At 39.2% G+C, this 18,474-nt stretch overlaps 1 protein-coding gene across 1 annotated transcript in view; it reads left to right on the forward strand.

The window, feature by feature from the left end:
* DGKH (diacylglycerol kinase eta) overlaps nt 1-18,474 on the forward strand; it is a 157,736-nt gene that overhangs the window by 73,503 nt on the left and 65,759 nt on the right. The gene's annotated exons all lie outside the window — the stretch shown is intronic.

An 18,474-nucleotide genomic window follows, 5' to 3' on the forward strand; every position in this document is an offset into this window, starting at 1 on the left:
AAGGTAACGTGGTTACTTCATAAAGATAGCATCCATCTTATCTTCCTCCTCACTGTGGATGCAATTACAGCAAGGGATTAATTACAGTCTTTGCCAGCCATCAAGACCTGAAGTAACTCTGTTGCATCTTGGATTTTAGTTTGAGATGGAGAGGGATTTTTCTTCTATCAGTTTCAAGAGGCTGTCTTGATTTTCACTAAACACAGAAAGGCAGTCAGTGGTCATAATTTACTATTCAAATCCTAATTTGTAGGTAACAAAACATGAATCATTCTCATTAGACAGCAAATAAAAGAATTCTATATTAATACTGTCCAACTTCTGTTCTGAAATAAACAGTGGGTTCCACTTTTTAATTTTTTCCCTAGTTTCTACTGCTACCATATCCAATTATACTCAAGTTGAACTCTGCTCATAGATTATTTATCTTCCATACTAATGAAATGTTAGTGTAATTTTAAAATTGGTTGTACTTATGCTTTTTTTATGGCTCTTCCTCTAGCAACTGGTTAGAACCAGTTTTCTGATACCCTTAGAACAAGAACATTCTACTTTATTTGCCCGTAGATGAGAAGACTTCATGTCACCTGTTTAGTACTGTTGGGGCTTGCTGGTCCAGAAAGATGTTCCCCCTCTTGATAGCAATGTTAGTACACATGATATTTCAGTCTTGATCCTATTTGCTCTTTGAAAAGGTTTCTTGGTCAGAGAATTAAACAGCAAAGCTCAAATCTATGGTTTCAGTGACACCGTGTATCAGGTGATACCAAATGTTACTCAGAAATATAAGTGGAGTCTCCATAGTGTAGCTTTTCACCCTTGTTGATTATTCATAATAAATATGAGTATTTATACAAATAAGCCTTATTTATTCATAGCATATGTGGATGGATACTGTAAGTCAGAGGCTGTAGGCTCACACTGTGAGAGACCCTTGCTGGGTGCTGGGTGGCTTTTCCCATCATTGGAAACAATAATAGATTCAATAATCCTGTCTTTTGTCTTGTCTTTTTTTTGTGTGTGTGTGTGTGTGCCTGTGCTGCTTTAAGGGTCCTCTGTCATTTCATGTGTATCCCAGCACTTTTATCTCTCCATTTACATGCCTTCATCTCCTTTTGGTATTCAAACAGTAATATAAATTTTGCTGCTCCTTAGTTAAAAACAGACATATTCCTTCCTCAGGGTATCTTAGTGCATCCCTTTTGTATCTTGATTGTTTAAAACTAGAGGTTCTTTGGGGCAGTAATTCCTTGTTTTGTGCCCTAGACTAGATTTAGTCCATTGGTGATCCAAATATAAATGGCACCAAAAGAATGCTCCAAGGCACAGCATTCATCTTTGATGTTAAGGCAGCAGAAAGCAAAACTACTGTAAAACCTCTTAAAAAAACACTAACCTGCAAAGAAAGCACTTTGTCCCCCCCCAGTCACTGCTTGATGTATCAGAATATTTATTTGTAGTTATGATTTTCATTAACTTCCCACCCCATTGAACTGAGTCTTAAAATAGATAGAGGAATATAAATAATAATTAAAAAGATGTTCTCTATTGGAAATGTAAAAATTAGATCCTTGATCATTGTCTCAGTCAGTTTTTTCCATAGAGAAAGCTAGTATTTTCATTCTCTCAAGGCATATTATTAGAAAACACATGAAGAAACCATCAGCCTTCTCATTCGGAATTATAACCCAACAGTTTCTAATGCAGATAAAAAGCAAAAGCCCTGGTTCCTAGCAGGACCCATTAATTAAACAGCCTTCTGTAGCTTGATACTGTGTTCCAGATAGAGGGAGTAGGCAGAAGGAAGATGGAAGAGCCCATTAGGCTGCTAATAACTAACCTGCCTCAAGGCCTCCTGCCATTCTCATCATCTCTTAGCTTGTCAGTGCCTCTCCCATGTGTTTTCCCCCACAGGCTTCTCTGCTGAGTTTCAGACCTTCATTAACTAACAGGTATATAAATTAAACCATGACTTCCAGGGGAGAATAAAGAGGTTTAAGGCTGTTGTTGGCAATGGCGCCCATGGTATTGTGTTGACAGAGCATTTATTGTGCCACTTAATGGAAGAGAACACCAGGACCTTAATATATTCTGCTCCTTCTGAGGGTATGGAGATAGATTTTGAAGTGCAAGCCAAAGTCTCAGAGGGTTTAGCAGTTCTGATTTGTAGTTCAGAGAGAAAAGTCTGGTGAGAAGCATCTTCTCTTTTGTAATGAAAATAAAGTGTTTCTGCTGTACACTCATCTCGTGTATGGAAAACCTATTCAATATCTTGAACAATAATTTGAAAGCAGCTACTACAGTGCCATTAGATGAGTAATCCTCTATCAATCAGTTTGGGTAACTCTAGAGCAAACGGGTGCCCCTGAGAGGCTGCTACTGAGTGAAGCTTGATCAAATGTCCCCTTGAAATCTCTGCTTGCTGTTAAGCAGTGTTGCTGATTGATCACCTTTCAGCTGGCAACCTGAAAATTGGCTGGTAGCTGTGGTGTTGCAGGAAAACACCTGCAGTCTCTGCAGCTGATGGGATAAATCAATGGAATGGCTTTAAACCTCACACTGCTGATTTCAAACTCGCCTTTCATTGAAGGAAACATCCAATTTTTTTTTTTTTTTTTTGTGGTGTTAACTGCTGTGTCTCTAGAACTTCTAGGGATGGTAGTTTCAGCCCAGATAAATAAAGCTAGTGTATTGTACAGATAAACATGCAAGTGTAGTTTTAATTCTGTTTCCCCAGATGAATCAGCAGGGCCTATAAAAGAAGCATTCACTTTAAATGCTTGAGAAGCATGTCTTTGGTGTGGAAAAAAAAAAGTCACATATCCCCAGACTTCTTGCTACTGTAAGACTGTATCAGGAATATGGTTGGAACTTCAGAGATTACCATTGACTTGGTTCTCACCTTTCTTTCATCCAGGTCCTTGTTGTCAGCATCACTAGCTACTAGAACCAAGAATTAAACTTAGAGTATCTTCTTGCAAATAAGACTTTGGACTAATAATCTTTTCTTAAAATATTCTATCTAAAGAGAGTTTACTTTTTAGGAAAGTTACTATAACAAATAACTAGAAATATTTTTCTTGGTATTAAGATACAAGACTATAATTACTTAGCCTTTTGTTTTAAGCCTAGCTTGTTTGAAAGAAGATTGAAGATCATTATATAGTTTTAAAATTTTCATCACATAGCTTAGATGTGATTAATGTATATTTAATGATTTTAGCTTGTTTTTTATGACTTCCTCTGTTTGTGGAGATAGTTCTAATGTAACAGGCTGCAGCACAACTGTGCAAAAAAAAATGGATACTCTGGCTCAGAATTCTTTGTGGATTTAGTGCTGAGGAACACCTGCCCTGCCTTTCTGTTCCAAATTTTATTGATCCTGAAACAAGGTTGCTTGTACCCTGGTCACTGATGATTGTAATGGGCTTGTCTCAACTCAGACTTACTGTTGTTGGATGCTCAAATGTTGCATCTTCTTTTCTGTCACTGTCACAGGATAGGAGACAGCATGGGCAAGATTTACAAGGGCTTATCTGGCAAAGTCCCCCAGCTCTTATCACAGGGAAAAGATAGCAACTTGCAGATGTTCCATAAGCACTTAAGGCTTAGAAATGGGACGAATCTCAAAAGTTTCTAGTACCTGTATTTAAAAAGTAAGCAATGAATGATACTAAAACAGAAGAGAGTAAATACGAAAGGAAAATTATCAGAAGACAAAAGAGGAAATCTGATTAACCGTATCAATTAAAAAACCACATTTTTTCTGTGCTTTTCACATTTCTGTGAAAGGCCAGTGACATAAATAGGACACTTGATCCTCATCTGTGAAGAGCAGAGCTTCTGCTCATAAATGTTTGTGAAGATGTTACTTCATTCAGAGGTTCACACCTCATAATCATATCTACCTCAAGGGCTGTCTATGCTAAATCTAATCTTACACATAGCAGGATATAACACTTTCACAATCTATATATACTCTGTGGAAAAACATCTGCAATTCCCTTTTTTTCTGTTCAAGAATATTTCTAGATATAAATTTATTAGTTTGGTCAAAAAGCAGAACAACATTATGATTCTTTTAATAACTGCATGTTCATAATGCTGTATCCTCATGAAGTGTTAGTGTGATTTGAACAAAAAAAAGTTGGAGGAATGCCAAGTGAAGAGCAAGAACAATCATCCAAGTGGCTGCTGTTCTGCCCTGTTTTTCTCCTTATAAAGTAATGTGAATTAGGAGCAGCCTATGAGTTTTGAGTTCATTTATTGATGATTAATATCTGTATCATTGTCATACAACAGCACTTTATGGGCTTAAAGACCAACAATGGAGATTTACATAAAGGAAAACATTTGGGTGGTAGAAAATCTCTTTGACTGGAGGCTTCAAGAACTTCTTAGACAAAAGTCTTCTGGCTAACAAAGCCTGACACAGACCTCATTTAAATAGAAAGGAAAGAAGAATGGTGTATTTTTTTAATGACATGTAATGTGAAAAGTCAGGTTTTTGACCCCCATCATTCTGCCCAGGGATTCTATGATTGGTCTACAGAAGCAATGAGTGCAGGCGTATGAGATGCAGAACCTTCACTGCTCATTTGTTTCTGTCTTCTGTTGCAGATGCTGGATTATAGTGGCCTTTTTGCCAACAAATGGGCCAGAAAAAAAATTAAAGAGAAAAAATGGAAATAAGATGATAGATAATATATTTCTGCAAATCAGAAATAGATACAGTTAGTATCACCTTGGAAGAGGTATAGACTAGAAGATCTTTTTATGCCTCTTCTAGGTCCTTTATGAGTCTGATTTTGTTGGTGTGTGTGGAGGATGCATTATTAAACAGAGTGTTTAGAATATTTTTGAGGTTTTATTGAAGCTGATGTAGAATTTGCCTTTTTTAGCTCCCCTGGAAAGTAGCTTTTGCATCACAATCTGAAAGCAAATACACTGGTAAACATATAAATGCTCTTACCTTTAAGGTGCCAAATCCTTTTACACAATGAATATGTGAAGTGACAGATTTTATAAAAATTTGCATTTATTTATATGGACAGGATGTTTCTCAAAAAGCAAACACAAGAACAAAACCCAGCACCAACTATAATCAAGTTTTATTCTTGCACATTGATTTCCATGTTTGTAATTTCACAGAGTTTCATACTAGGGCTGTTTTGTTCATAACAATTTAAGTTGTTTAAATGGAAAAAACAGTATCGCCAAGTTGTTTAAAACTGAAAGGGTGATGTCCATACTTAACTGCTCAATTCAGAAGAAGAAGAGAAGTTACTCCTGGGTTGTATTTTAGCAGTAAGAGCTGTTGTACAGCAAGTGGAATTGGAGGTTCTGTGCCTTTGTCCAGTGCAGGCATCTTAGAAAAGTTTCCCTGATGCTGAGGCATGATTTACCTTTGCTAAGTCCATGCTAGCTCTCTCCTGTTACCTCCTCCTCTCTCTTGTGCCCAGAAATATGTTTCAAGAGGATCCCTTCCCTGATTTTCCCATAGGCTGCCTCAAGGAATTCTATTATATTCTGCAGCTCAAGAGTTTGTACACAAAGTGCCTTTATAGAGCCAGAGAAGAGGTTCCTTGGTGGATGGACAAGCAGGAGCCACACTGTATAAAACTCTGAGATGTTCTCATCTGCCCTTTTCCGGTCAGTCGGAGATGTGTGTTTTGGGAGCAGAAGCTATACTACTTTTTTTTTGTATGAGTCAAAATAGCATGTACATGAATGAGCCTGGTCACAAAGGGAATGTGAATTCAAAAGTAATTACAGGCTCTTATTTCCCTTCAGTAAACATAGGGGAAGGGAGTGTCTGATGTATGTTATTCTTCTGCACTCCAGTCTCGTTGTCTCAAAAAGAGAGAATTTCCTTCTCACATTGGAGTGTGAGAAATCTGCTTCAGCTGGGGTCAGACTGCTTCAGACTGGGAAGGAAATTAGGATGGTACTATGAGAATCTCCAGAAACAGCAGCTGAGACTCTCTCCTGAACTGAAAATGCCTTGCTGTTTTGGGAAATTTTTTAGTCAGAATTTGTGGTAGTAATCAGTTTCCTAAATTTATAGTGGTTCATTAGGTACACATTTAATGCTTACATGTAGCTACAGAAACAAGCATCACTTCTTTTTGAAGTGAGGAACTATTATTCCTTTTCTCCCTGTTCAGAATTGAGGTGCAGTGAATAAGCCACCTAGCAGAGGTTACACTGGACTGCTGGTGGTCTGGAAAGTAAACTTCAGGTCTGTTTGGGACTCAGTGTTATGTCACAAACTGGTTGTTTGGTGGTTGTTCTTTTTTTTAAATTTTTCTTGAAAATATGGCAAGCTATAAAATATTTCTCTTCTAAATTTAGTAACTCCAAATTAATTAAAATACAGTAACTGGAACTGGGAGTTTTGGTGCCAGTTTGGGCTCCAGACATTGTTTAGAACTGCTAGATTTTTATATAAGAAAATCCTGTCTGGAGGAAATACATCAGTAATACTTGTGAGGAATTACAAGAGAAGCAAACTTAGAAAAAAAGTGTGGGTTTGTTACAAGGAATTTCACTTTTAGAACTAATAGATGGTGGAGTGAAAGATGGAGGGTCGGAATTTGTCTGTTAGTGATAGTCTTACAACCTTAAGCATGAGTGAGAAAAGTGCTTCTGGAAACTCTCAAATGAAAAAACCAGCATAGTTGGAAGAAAAGTTGTAAACAGCTGCAGATGACCCAGAGGAATTTAGAGAAACAACCAAAACCCACCTGGATTTGAATCTTGGAAGGGGTTCAAAGGACAAAGGGTCCTCTACAGGTACATCAGCAGAAAAAGGAATACTGGGGCAATCTTCTGCCTGATGCTGAATAAGGTGGGGAAACTGGTGATGAAGGACATGGAGAAGGCAGGAGCCCAATGCCTTCTTCATCTTGATCTTTACTAGTAAACCCAGCCTTCTGCAATCCCAGCTCCCAGAGACCAGTGGGAAAGGCAGGAGCAAGGAAAACTTACCAGAGGTAGCTAAGGATGAGCTGGGATCTGAGTGGTTGGAAGGCAGCTTTGTAGGGAAGGACCATGGGGCAATGAAGGCAACAGTATTACCAGCAAGGCAAGGAGGGCCTCTGCTCAACACTGGGGAGGCCACACTGGGAATGATGTGTCCAGTTCTGGGCTGCTCAGGAGAAGAGAGACGTGGACATACTGAGGAGAGTCCAGCAAATAGGGCCATGAAGGTGTTTAAGAGCCTGGAACATCTTTGATGTGACAAGAGGCTGAGAGAGATGAAACTGTTTAGCCTGGAGAAGAGAGGGCTCAGAGGATCTTATGAGTTTGTACAAATACATTAAGCAAATACATGTAAGCAAAACAGAGCCATCACACCCAGTGGTGCCCAGTGACAGGGGCTACTTTTCCCTTTTCTCTTTTCCCTTTTCCCTTCCCCCTTCCCCTTCTCCCTTCCTCCTTCTCCCTTTCCCCTTTTTCTTCTCCCTTTTTCCTTCTCCCTTTTCCCTTTTCCTTTTTTTCTTCCCTTTCCTTTTTCCTTTTTCCTTTCCTTTTGCCTTTCCTTTTCCCTTTTCCTTTCCTTTTCCTTTCCATTTTTCTGCCTGTTTTGCCTGATCAAACACTAGAACAGGTTACCCAGGAAGGTTGTGGAGTCTTCATCCTTGGAGGTACTCAAAACTCAACTGGGCACCTACTGCTGTAGGTGACTGCTTTTTGAGGGGGGCTGAACTGAAAGGATCTCCAATGGTCTCTTCAGCCTCAACTGTTCAGTGATTCTGTAGCAACCATGCTTCTTAATTTTGAATATAGGCAACCTGAATTGACAATACCAATATTAGTTACAGAGTACAAGTGTTAAAAAAGGTCTGTGTTACTCCTCAAAATGCAGCTCTTTATCCTGCCACTTTGTTTACAGTTCTGTGCTTTTCAACATTCTTTTCTGTCATTCTGATCACAAGAGATAGGGACTGCAAAGTTTCTAGTTCCACTTTTATTGCTTCTGAAGTCCGTATCATTCAAAAAGTCATTCATGCACAAATGTGATTAAATGAAATGCCACTTTTAGTGAGACACTCAATAGAATGCTAAGAAGTTCTAACCAGACTCCTGTGAAGGAGAATAAAGAAGGTAATTTTTGCAGTGTTGAGAGGAAAGAGCACACAGTCACTAATTTGCCCCAGATCACACATTACATCTGTGGTCAAACTGGGAATAGATTTCCAATCTGTGGCATATCTATCCTGTATTTTTGCTTTATCTAGATAGTTTTGTTGATAACCAAAAGGATTTTTCACTATCTGTAATACATTATCATAGAATCATAGAATCATAGAATTGGCTGGGTTGGAAGGGACCTCAGAGATCATCAAGTCCAACCCTTGATCCACTACTGCTACAGTTACCAGCCCATGGCACTGAGTGCCACATCCAGTCTCTTTTGAAATATCTCCAGGGATGGAGAATCCACTACTTCCCTGGGCAGCCCATTCCAATGTCTGATAACCCTCTCCGTAAATAAATTCTTTCTAATATCTAACCTAAACCTCCCCTGGCACAACTTAAGACCGTGCCCTCTTGTCTTGTTATTAGGTCTTGTAAGTGCCCATTGGTGTACATGGCTTTTTTTTCCTTGTTTCATATTTCACTACTGTTATTTTACTGTCTTCACTCCAATTAGATTTCCAACCTTACATAAAAATTAATTTCTTAGCACTGGGAAATACATTATTTTTTGCATCCCTATGTCTGAAAAATTGCATAGGTAAGCAAGAGATCCTTGCTTTTGAGTCGTTATGGAATTAAAACTTCTATTGATTTGGGTATTCTAGAAGTAGAATATTAAACTAAGATTGTTAGTGGAAAAATACTAGAAAATGTAATTCGAAACATGATTAATGTGTATCCAGGATTTTATATGCCATCCAGCAAAAAAAAATCATGGCCAAAATAATCTTGCAGGGGAGGGTAGCCACTGAATTAGGTTAAAGCGTGTAGTCTGTATCTGCATCAATCAGAAACACTATAAAAGTTCAGGAATGCTTGGGTTTTCAGTTAATAAATTTCTCTGTAACTCTAAACATATCAGGAATCTGCAAATCATGGGACTCTGAAAATGGTTTCTGTTTATCTGCATAGACTTGAGTATCGAGTAAGACATCAACTGCAATGACTTCATTTAGTAAAGGGTAGGGAGGGAATTGAAAGGATGGTATTTTTACATTTTAAATTCCTTCAAAGAGGTCAATAAATATAAAAATTGTAAGAACTTACTCCTCTTAAACACACTTGTGTGTTACTAAGATTTCCTGAAATTCTGTGTTTACAGTAAGTCCCTTTGGATTAGATGATGGTTGTTGGTCCCTTCCAACTGAACTATTCTGTTTTATTCTAGATTTTTTCCTGGCCTTGTGTGAATTCTGTGATAAAAGCTTTTAATTTTTCCTCCCTTGGCTGGTGAAAATCAGAGAGAGGTGTGGAAAAAGCCTGCAAGAAGGAAATGAGTTGTTCCCCAGTTTTCCCTGGAGAGTCACAAGCTCTAAGTGGCTCTGCATAGGCTCCTTTCTACCAGCGTAACTCCTAGAGGTCTGACAGCATCACTGGAGTTTGTTTAAACATTCCCAGCAGGGAAAAAATTAATAATTACAAGAAGTAAACCACAGAAGGTTTGTTATGGCAAGCTTAACCTAGGATTTTTTGTCAAGAAAAGATCACTTAAAACTTTGTAGTGGTGTTTAATGTATTTTTGTTATATGATGATGCTTTCGCAATTTCCTTAAGTAATGAATCGACTGTTATTTGCATATTAACAATGGAAAGAACTAGAAGAATAATTTCCTTTTTTTCTGAGGAAACATAACATTTTTTGCTCTGCATCTTTCTGTGTCAGGTGACAAAATGTTTTATTTTGGCCCTATACTGTATATACTATGGTTGGTCTCTTTTGCCAGACGACTTTCAACAAGACAAGAGGGCATGGTCTTAAGTTGTGCCAGGGGAAGTTTAGGTTGGATATTAGAAAGAATTTCTTTACAGAGAGGGTGATCAGACATTGGAATGGGCTGCCCAGGGAAGTAGTGGATTCTCCATCCCTGGAGATATTTCAAAAGAGACTGGATGTGGCACTCAGTGCCATGGTCTAGCAGCCGCAACGGTGGATCAAGGGTTGGACTCAATGATCTCTGAGGTCCCTTCCAACCCAGCCAATTCTATGATTCTGTGATTCTATGATACTTTACAGACTGTCAAGTTTGTTGAGTGCTCCTCCTATTTAGTTGAGACCAAGACCTAAATAACTCTGATAAAGAAAAAATCTTGTCAGCTGAGTGCTTTGACTGTTTGTTATGGGGTTTATTTTTTATATTTTTAGCTTCCTGAGATACATAGCATTTATATTCTTGTGACTCAAACCCAGTTAGTCTTAATTGTTTTAAATCTCTCTGCTCAGAACAGCTACTGAAGCTCCAAGCAGTAGCTGTAAAATACTGCTCACTAAGCAAAGTTAGCTCAGTTGTGTAATAAGACCAAGACACTTAGATTGTTGGCACTAAGTCACAGTCCTATAAAGTCCTTTTATCCTTTTTCAGCGTATTATAGCTGTCTCCTGCCCTGATTAATGAGAACACAGAGTGAGATCAACAAGTTGTACATGGGTGGAAGTTAGGAATTTAAATACTTGAACTGCAGATAAAGTTTCTTCTCCAATTCTCAATCTAGTATCAAGTTCATATCTAAAATAGCTTGTTTGTTTTTCACTTCCCAGTGTAATGTTTCATCCTTATATGGCAATATTTTGCTCATTTTTTGAGATGTGCTATAACATCTATTTTAAAATTAATCTTCTATCTGCACTTCACTTTGCTATTAAGATATTTTTATTATGACAATTTCTCTACAATTTCATATTTAGTTCATATTTAGTTCATATTTTACCACACTACCATATATTCCACAAAGAGGAAGCTGAAAGCTATTTATTTATGTATTTATGTGTTTACTTATTTTAACAACAGTAATGCAAAATGTGTTTCCTCAGTGTAGCTTAGAAGGGGACATGAAGGGAGAGCAAAATTGAGAGCAGACTGCTTTTTGTAAGCTTTATAATTGCATTTATTTTTAATATAGTTTCACTTAGGCTAAAGTCCACCCACATAAAGGGGCCCAAAAATATGAAATATAAGACTAGCTTTGGAAAAACACACTTTTATTGTTACATAAAAATCATGACGCTTAATCACAGGTTAGTGTTGTGGTGAGGAGTGGGGAGAGTGAGGCTGGCTTTCATTCCAAGATTTTTGAAAAGCTGTTTTCTCAAAGCTATCCAGACCTTTTTTGCTTTAATGGGACAGGGATAATTGTCATTAACAGTGACTTTCTGAGCATATGCAACTTGCCATGTTCTGTGACTTCTCTGTGATAAAGGAACCCTGTGCAGCAGCAGTCTGGGACATCTCAGTTGGTACAAGCACAGTGCTTTAGGTACCGCCTCCCCCCAAATATAGCTCCACATGTTCTACTGTGTGATCAGTTCTTGATGGTGCTTTTTTTGTTAAGATTGTCTTGAAATTAAAGCACTATTAAATAGTGATCATGACATGATCATGCTTTTCAATTTTATTTTGGCTATTTTTAGCTGTATAAGTTCATAGGTATAACATAGTTCTTCCTTTTGTTTTAATTTTCAGATGTCAGGCTCCCTTCCTGATGTTCAGGAATCTTTAATAAAAATGTAACCTTGCATTGAGCAGCTGATGAAATTTTTATTCTTGGTAGATAAAAGAAAACCTTGTCAGCATAAGTGACAGTAATGGAAGGTGGTATATAGAGTTTGCCAAGAAAATCCCAAGCATGGAATTGTCAGATCATAACTTTAATAAAAATCAAGACCGTGATTGGCACATTTTTTAATAATAAAAGTGATTTTTTAATCTTCTGAACACATGGAATATTTTAAGGGTCTCTGGGTCTTTGGCTTGCAGTGTTATGAAGGCTGTCTGAGGGCATCTGTACCTGGCCAGTCAGTGAAAATTTACCAAACTCTCCTCAATACTTAAAGAGGACTGATTTTATTTCAGTACTCAACTGCAAAGTCATATAATAGGAAGTGTCACAGGAGGGTGTTAAACAGTACTAAATACCTTTTTTTTTTTTTTTTTTGCCTTTAATGGCCTGGTCCATCACAATCAAAATATTAATTGTTTTGGTAAGTGAGGACCTAGGTCCACTTTCAAACACAAACATCAGCAAAAGAGATTGTCAGCATAGCAGGAAAAATCCTACCTGTGAATTTTTTTTGCTGAATCATACATCTTCATCATGGGCATCAGTACATCTTCAGCAGTGGAATAGGAAAGGCTGTTGTGGGAGCAGCACATGAGTTTGACTGCAGTCCATTCCCTTGGTACTTCCCATAGTGAATTAAAGGGGCTGCATACAGAACTGCTGCTCCTGAATTTGTTTGTTCCTCTTTGGAACTTGTTGATGCTGTTTGTCTCTACAGTCTCTTGTGAAAGCAAGCTTCATAAAATCACTACCTGCTATGTAAAGGTACGCTGGGTTTGTCTTTGTTGGGCTGCTCTCAACGTAGTTTCATCACATTGCTCCAATATTGTGGGATTTCATAGAATCATAGAATCATAGAATCGGCTGGGTTGGAAGGGACCTCAGAGATCATCGAGTCCAACCCTTGATCAACTACCGCCACAGTCACTAGACTATGGCACTGAGTGCCATATTGAGTCGCTTTTTAAATGTCTCCATGGACAAAGAGTCCACCACCTCCCCAGGCAGCCCGTTCCAATGTCTGATCACCCTTTCCGTGAAAAAATTCTTTCTAATATCCAATCTGAACTTCCTCCGCCACAATTTAAGACCGTGCCCTCTTGTCTTACTGAGAGTTGCCTGGGAAAAGAGACCAACCCCCGCCTGGCTTCATCCTCCTTTCAGGGAGTTGTAGAGAGTGATGGGGTCTCCCCTGAGCCTCCTCTTCTTCAGGCTGAACACCCCCAGCTCCCTCAGCCTCTCCTCATAGGATCTGTGTCGAGTCCCTTCACCAGCTTGGTTGCCCTCCTTTGGACCTGTTCGAGGACCTCAATATCCTTCTTGAACTGAGGGGCCCAGAACTGAACACAGTACTCAAGGTGTGGCCTTACCAGGGCTGAGTATAGGGGCAGAATCACCTCCTTGGACCTGCTGGTGACGCTGTTTCTGGTACATACCAGGATGCCATTGGCCTTCTTGGCCACCTGGGCACACTGCTGGCTCGTGTTCAGCTTCCTGTCAATCCAGACTCCCAGGTCCCTTTCTGCCTGGCTGCTCTCCAACCACTCTGTCCCCAGTCTGTAGTGCTGCATGGGGTTTTTGAGCCAAAGCAGAGCATGTTTCATTGACCTGAGCTGAAGCTTGTCTGTTGCTTCTTGCTCAGTTTTATAACATCCTTTCAGTTCCTTGCCATAGGCATGAAATTTGACAACTCAGAGGAGCTTGGTGTCTTCTGCTAATCTGAAGATGTCACTGTGTGATCCTTCTTTAAGTCCCTGAATCTGCATAAACCTGATTCCTTGGGAATCCAGGAGACAGAGTGCTTTTTAAGTCCTACTTGTGCTCCCTACGTACCAAGCAACCTCCAGTCCACAAAAAGCCTGTTTTTTCAGTTCCATTATAACTTAGTTTCTTCAGTCTGGCGCAAAGCCTTGTCAAAGGCTCTCTGAAAATCTGAGGCCACTGGGTCTTCATTTATCCGCATGCTCTCCTCTCCATTCCCTGAACTCTCTACAGGTAGCAAGGCTGTATTTTCCTTTACAAAAGCTCTGTTTAGTTTTTCCCATCAGGTGTGTGTGGGCCCAGCAATGTTATTCTTTTCTGTGGACCCTACTGTCTTAACAGGATTATAAATTACTCTCAGTGGTCCTTTCAGAACCTTCAAGGCTCTCAGGCCAGTGCCATCTGGTCCACAGGACTTAGTGATTTGGCAGGTCTGGTGCTTCCTGTACGTGTGCTTCATGTTGATGTGGCTGTTCTGATGTTACAAGGAATGTGTGGGGTGAGATACAATCTCCCCATCTTCACTGGTAAAGACAGATGCCAAGCATTTGATGTGCTTCTTTGCTGTCATCTTTTAATCCTCGGGTACCCTTTTCATACCTCTGCTGAAAAATGATCCTGCCAACACCCTCGCTGTCTTTCATCTTTTAAGGTACTTAAGGGACACTTTAGTCAAAGCACAACCATCTGCTGCGAGGTGATCTTAAAATTCTTTCACCCTCTTTATTTCCTTTTCACATTTGACCTGCCCTCTTTTATGGCATTTCCTGTTCTCATTTTCATTCTCTCTCACTTTAAGACATTTCCTGATATTCTTCACTCTCCTGTTGCATTTTGAGCAGCATGTCTACTGACACACCTGAAAAGGAGTAGCAGACATTTTAATCATTCAGTGTTTTAGTTTATGGTTGCCAATAGTGCATCCATAATCAGTTTACTGATTTTCTTTCTAAATTCAGAATATTTTCTTTTTTTCTTTGCATCTTCCTACCAGTGGCAGCAGTAAAAAAATAGACTCTTGCACAAATTTGGGAATTTTACAAACAGTGAATTAGAAGTAAGGCAATGTTATTGATCGTTTTCAAAATAAAAACTATTTGTTTTGAAATTTCAAATGTTATATAATGAATGTTCAGAAATATGCTGAAAGATGCTCTCATTTTAGTGACCAAAATACCCACAAATCCCATTTATTTTTGTCATTTAAATTATGATAATGTAGAGTTGCATCAAATGTTCTTGGATGATTGTGCAAATAGGTACAACTTCTTAATTGTATAAAATGTGGTAATGGTTTTTATGATTCAGAGTTTTTCAGGAAAATGCTCCGTTGTAGAACACTGTGATGTTGTGATTGTAATATTGTGAATCGTTTTCCTAACTGATAATGAATAAAGTAGTTAAGATTGCTAGTGATTCTATTCTAGTCTAGTTCCGTTCCATTCCATTCCATTCCATTCCATTCCATTCCATTCCATTCCATTCCATTCCATTCCATTCCATTCTTACTATAGTCCCATACTTCTGGAAGGATGCTGCATTACCAGATGGTACCCTATGAGGAGAGGCTGAGGGAGCTGGGGCTGTTCAGTCTGGAGAAGAGGAGGCTCAGGGGAGACCTCATCACTCTCTACAACTCCCTGAAAGGAGGAGGTAGCCGGGGAGGGCTGGTCTCTTTTCCCAGATGACTTTCAACAAGACAAGAGGGCATGGTCTAAAGTTGTGCCGGGGGAGGTTTAGGTTGGATATTAGAAAGAATTTCTTTACCAAGAGGGTGATCAGACATTGGAATGGGCTGCCCAGGGAAGTAGTGGATTCTCCATCCCTGGAGATATTTAAAAAGAGACTGGATGTGGCACTCAGTGCCATGGGCTGGTAACTGCAGTGGTAGTGGATCAAGGGTTGGACTTGATGATCTCTGAGGTCCCTTCCAACCCAGACAATTGTATGATTTTATGATACAAGATGCTGTATGGGACAGTCAGAAGGTTTGGCAAGGAGATGAGAGGTGACTCCATAAAAGTGAGAAGTAATGTGGGATTGTGGGATATGCACTTCTTGTTTCTCTTAAATTACAGTAGGAAGGTAGTTAATATAACTGGCAGGGATTGTTGCTTATACTGCAGATTTAATATCCAACTGAGATTAATTAGAAGGTTTCTCAGAACAGTGAGCTCTTGGAACACTGTCTTAATTGCCATTGGGAGAGAAAAAGGTACTGATCTCTTTCTTAAGGGGTAGCTCTGGTCAATGCTTTTGAAAAACTTGGCATTTACCTGGTTGTAGGCAATAATGTGGACCCAAATTCATCAACCTGAGAGGTCCCTTCCAATCTCATATTACTGTAAGCAGGTAGATTCAGGAAAGCATGAGTAGTGGATTACCTAATGACTTGAATGCTTGCTGGAAAGTTTATTGCACATTTTAAAGGCTAGATGGAGTTGATGAAGGGTGTTGGGCCAAGGCTTTATGCTTCATTTTGATGCCTTCAGCCATGCAATTGTCTATTTAAGATGCTTAAACTCTAGTATATCTTTGGGTGGTAAAATGTAAATTTTGTGAATTTACTTCATGAAGTGCTTACATTTCTTGGGTAAATGTATTTTTAAAATATTTTAAATGTATTTTTTAAAAAAATATTTTGAAACAGAAATACATCCAGTAGAGCCTGCATGGTTGTTTACTGCCAACTTTAGGGAGTTTATTTAAATGGCTAATTTAATTTTTAATATACTGGTTTGATTTGGGGGATGCTAGTGTTTTAAGGCATGAGTAGAACTAGGGGAAATATCTTATGTGGGCATAAAAGTGACATGCTAGAGTTAATTAATTCCTTAGTGAGTAAAAGCTCAAGGTTTAGGGAGATCTGTGCTCTTTGAACAGATTTTACAATTCCTGAAAATACTCTGTATAATGTATGATCTCTGTGTCCTAGTATACATAGTATGTTTTAGGGAATGTGTATTTATTTCCATTTTGGAAACTCTTCTAGTAAGTCAGTGTCTCCTGTGTATGTGGAGTACTGTTTCCTTGGAACTGAATTTCTCTGGTTTTACAGCTTCCAGCCCTTGCTAAACACACAAGTCACCTGCTGCCATCCCATGAATCATAGAATCATAGAATCAGGTAGTTTGGAAGGGACCTCAGAGATCATCAAGTCCAACCCTTGATCCACTACCACTGCAGTTACCAGCCCATGGCACTGAGTGCCACATCCAGTCTCTTTTTAAATATCTCCAGGGATGGAGAATCCACTACTTCCCTGGGCAGCCCATTCCAATGCCTGATCACTCTCTCCGTAAAGAAATTCTTTCTAATGTCCAACCTAAACCTCCCCTGGCACAACTTGAGACCATGCCCTCTTGTCTTGCTGAGAATTGCCTGGGAGAAGAGACCAACCCCCCCCTGGCTACCCCCTCTTTTCAGGGAGTTGTAGAGAGTGATGAGATCTCCTCGGAGCCTCCTCTTCTCCAGGCTGAACAGCCCCAGCTCCCTCAGCCTCTCCTCATAGGATCTGTGCTCGAGTCCCTTCACCAGCCTGGTTGCCCTCCTTTGGACCTGCTCCAGCACCTCGGTATACTTCCTGAACTGAGGGGCCCAGAACTGGACACAGTACTCGAGGTGTGGCCTCATCAGGGCTGAGTACAGGGGCAGAATCCCTTCGCTGGATCTGCTGGCCACGCTGTTCCTGATACAGGCCAGGATGCCATTGGCCTTCTTGGCTACCTGGGCAAGAAGGTCATCATGAGACGAGCTTCTGAAAGTGATATGAAACAGAAGTTCTGCAGGGCTAAACCAAACAGCTTTGAATAAGTGTTTGTATTTGTTAACTGATTAAATCTATTTATGTCATGTCAAACTAGCTACTCTTAGGGTCTGGTCAGCAAATGGGAAGCAATTTTAAAATGGTGTGTGGTGAGCAGCCCCTTCTGCAGGGGATTGCTACCCCTTAGCTGGACCAGGAGGGCTGACCTTATGCATTGGTCCAGGTTGTTGGCATGTGAAAGGTATTGAGATAAATCTAAACTTTCAACTGGGATCTTTTATCTGAGAGTACTGGTGTTTTTTGGGGTTTTTTGGTTTTTTTTTGAGAGCATTAATTCAATTGTTTAGTGATTGTTGGACCGTGTTCTTAGTTTGTGACATTAGAAGTATCTAAATGAAGGGTGTGATGAATTTACATAACAGTGATGTTTCTCATTTCAAGGAAATCGTAGGTACATTGCAGTGCTTTCTGTTTTTTCTGTATTTTTATCACTTGCATTAAAGGTAAGGAGAGTTTGATGTCTGATAACAGAAGAAAATGCTTCTGAACTTTAGGTCAGGTCTTTGTTAGGTCTCTAAAAGGCTTCATCTGATATTTATACCACATTGTCTAGAAATTGTATTATAAGATTCGCATCATTTTATTACACTACAAATTGAAAATATTCTGGAAATATTAGAGACCATTTTGGAATATTGCATCCAAAAATAATTGCTTTTTCTCATACCCTTTGTGTGCTGAAAAGGTGCAGAAAATGCATGTCAAGATTCGTGCAATTAGGATGCTGTGAAATGTTATACCTGATTAAGTGAAGAATTTCTGTAGTCAGTTGGATGAATCCCATACCTGCTAGCAAAAGCATCATCAATTTTTAAACCACACTGATTCCTATGTTACTCATTTTGAAAAATGGGGTTTTATGGGCTGAGTTCAGTCTGCAGTGAAAAGGTTTGGATTGGTGAATTGGTTTTTTTGACTAAAAATAACTGCCTGGTAAAAATATCTCTATGTGTTACCGTTCTCACATTTTCCATGTAATAATTATTCCTAATGGGAAGCTGAGTTCATGCTGAAGGCTTCAGTTCAGCACCGCTCCTGAGGTCATACGTGACTTGCATCATTCTCCATCATTCCCTCTATTTTAAAGGCATAATTCATGTGCTTGAGTCAGACACACGTTTAAGTAC

This window comes from Calypte anna, chromosome 1 (genome assembly GCF_003957555.1).
Source record: "Calypte anna isolate BGI_N300 chromosome 1, bCalAnn1_v1.p, whole genome shotgun sequence".
Classification (NCBI taxonomy): Eukaryota; Metazoa; Chordata; class Aves; order Apodiformes; family Trochilidae; genus Calypte; species Calypte anna.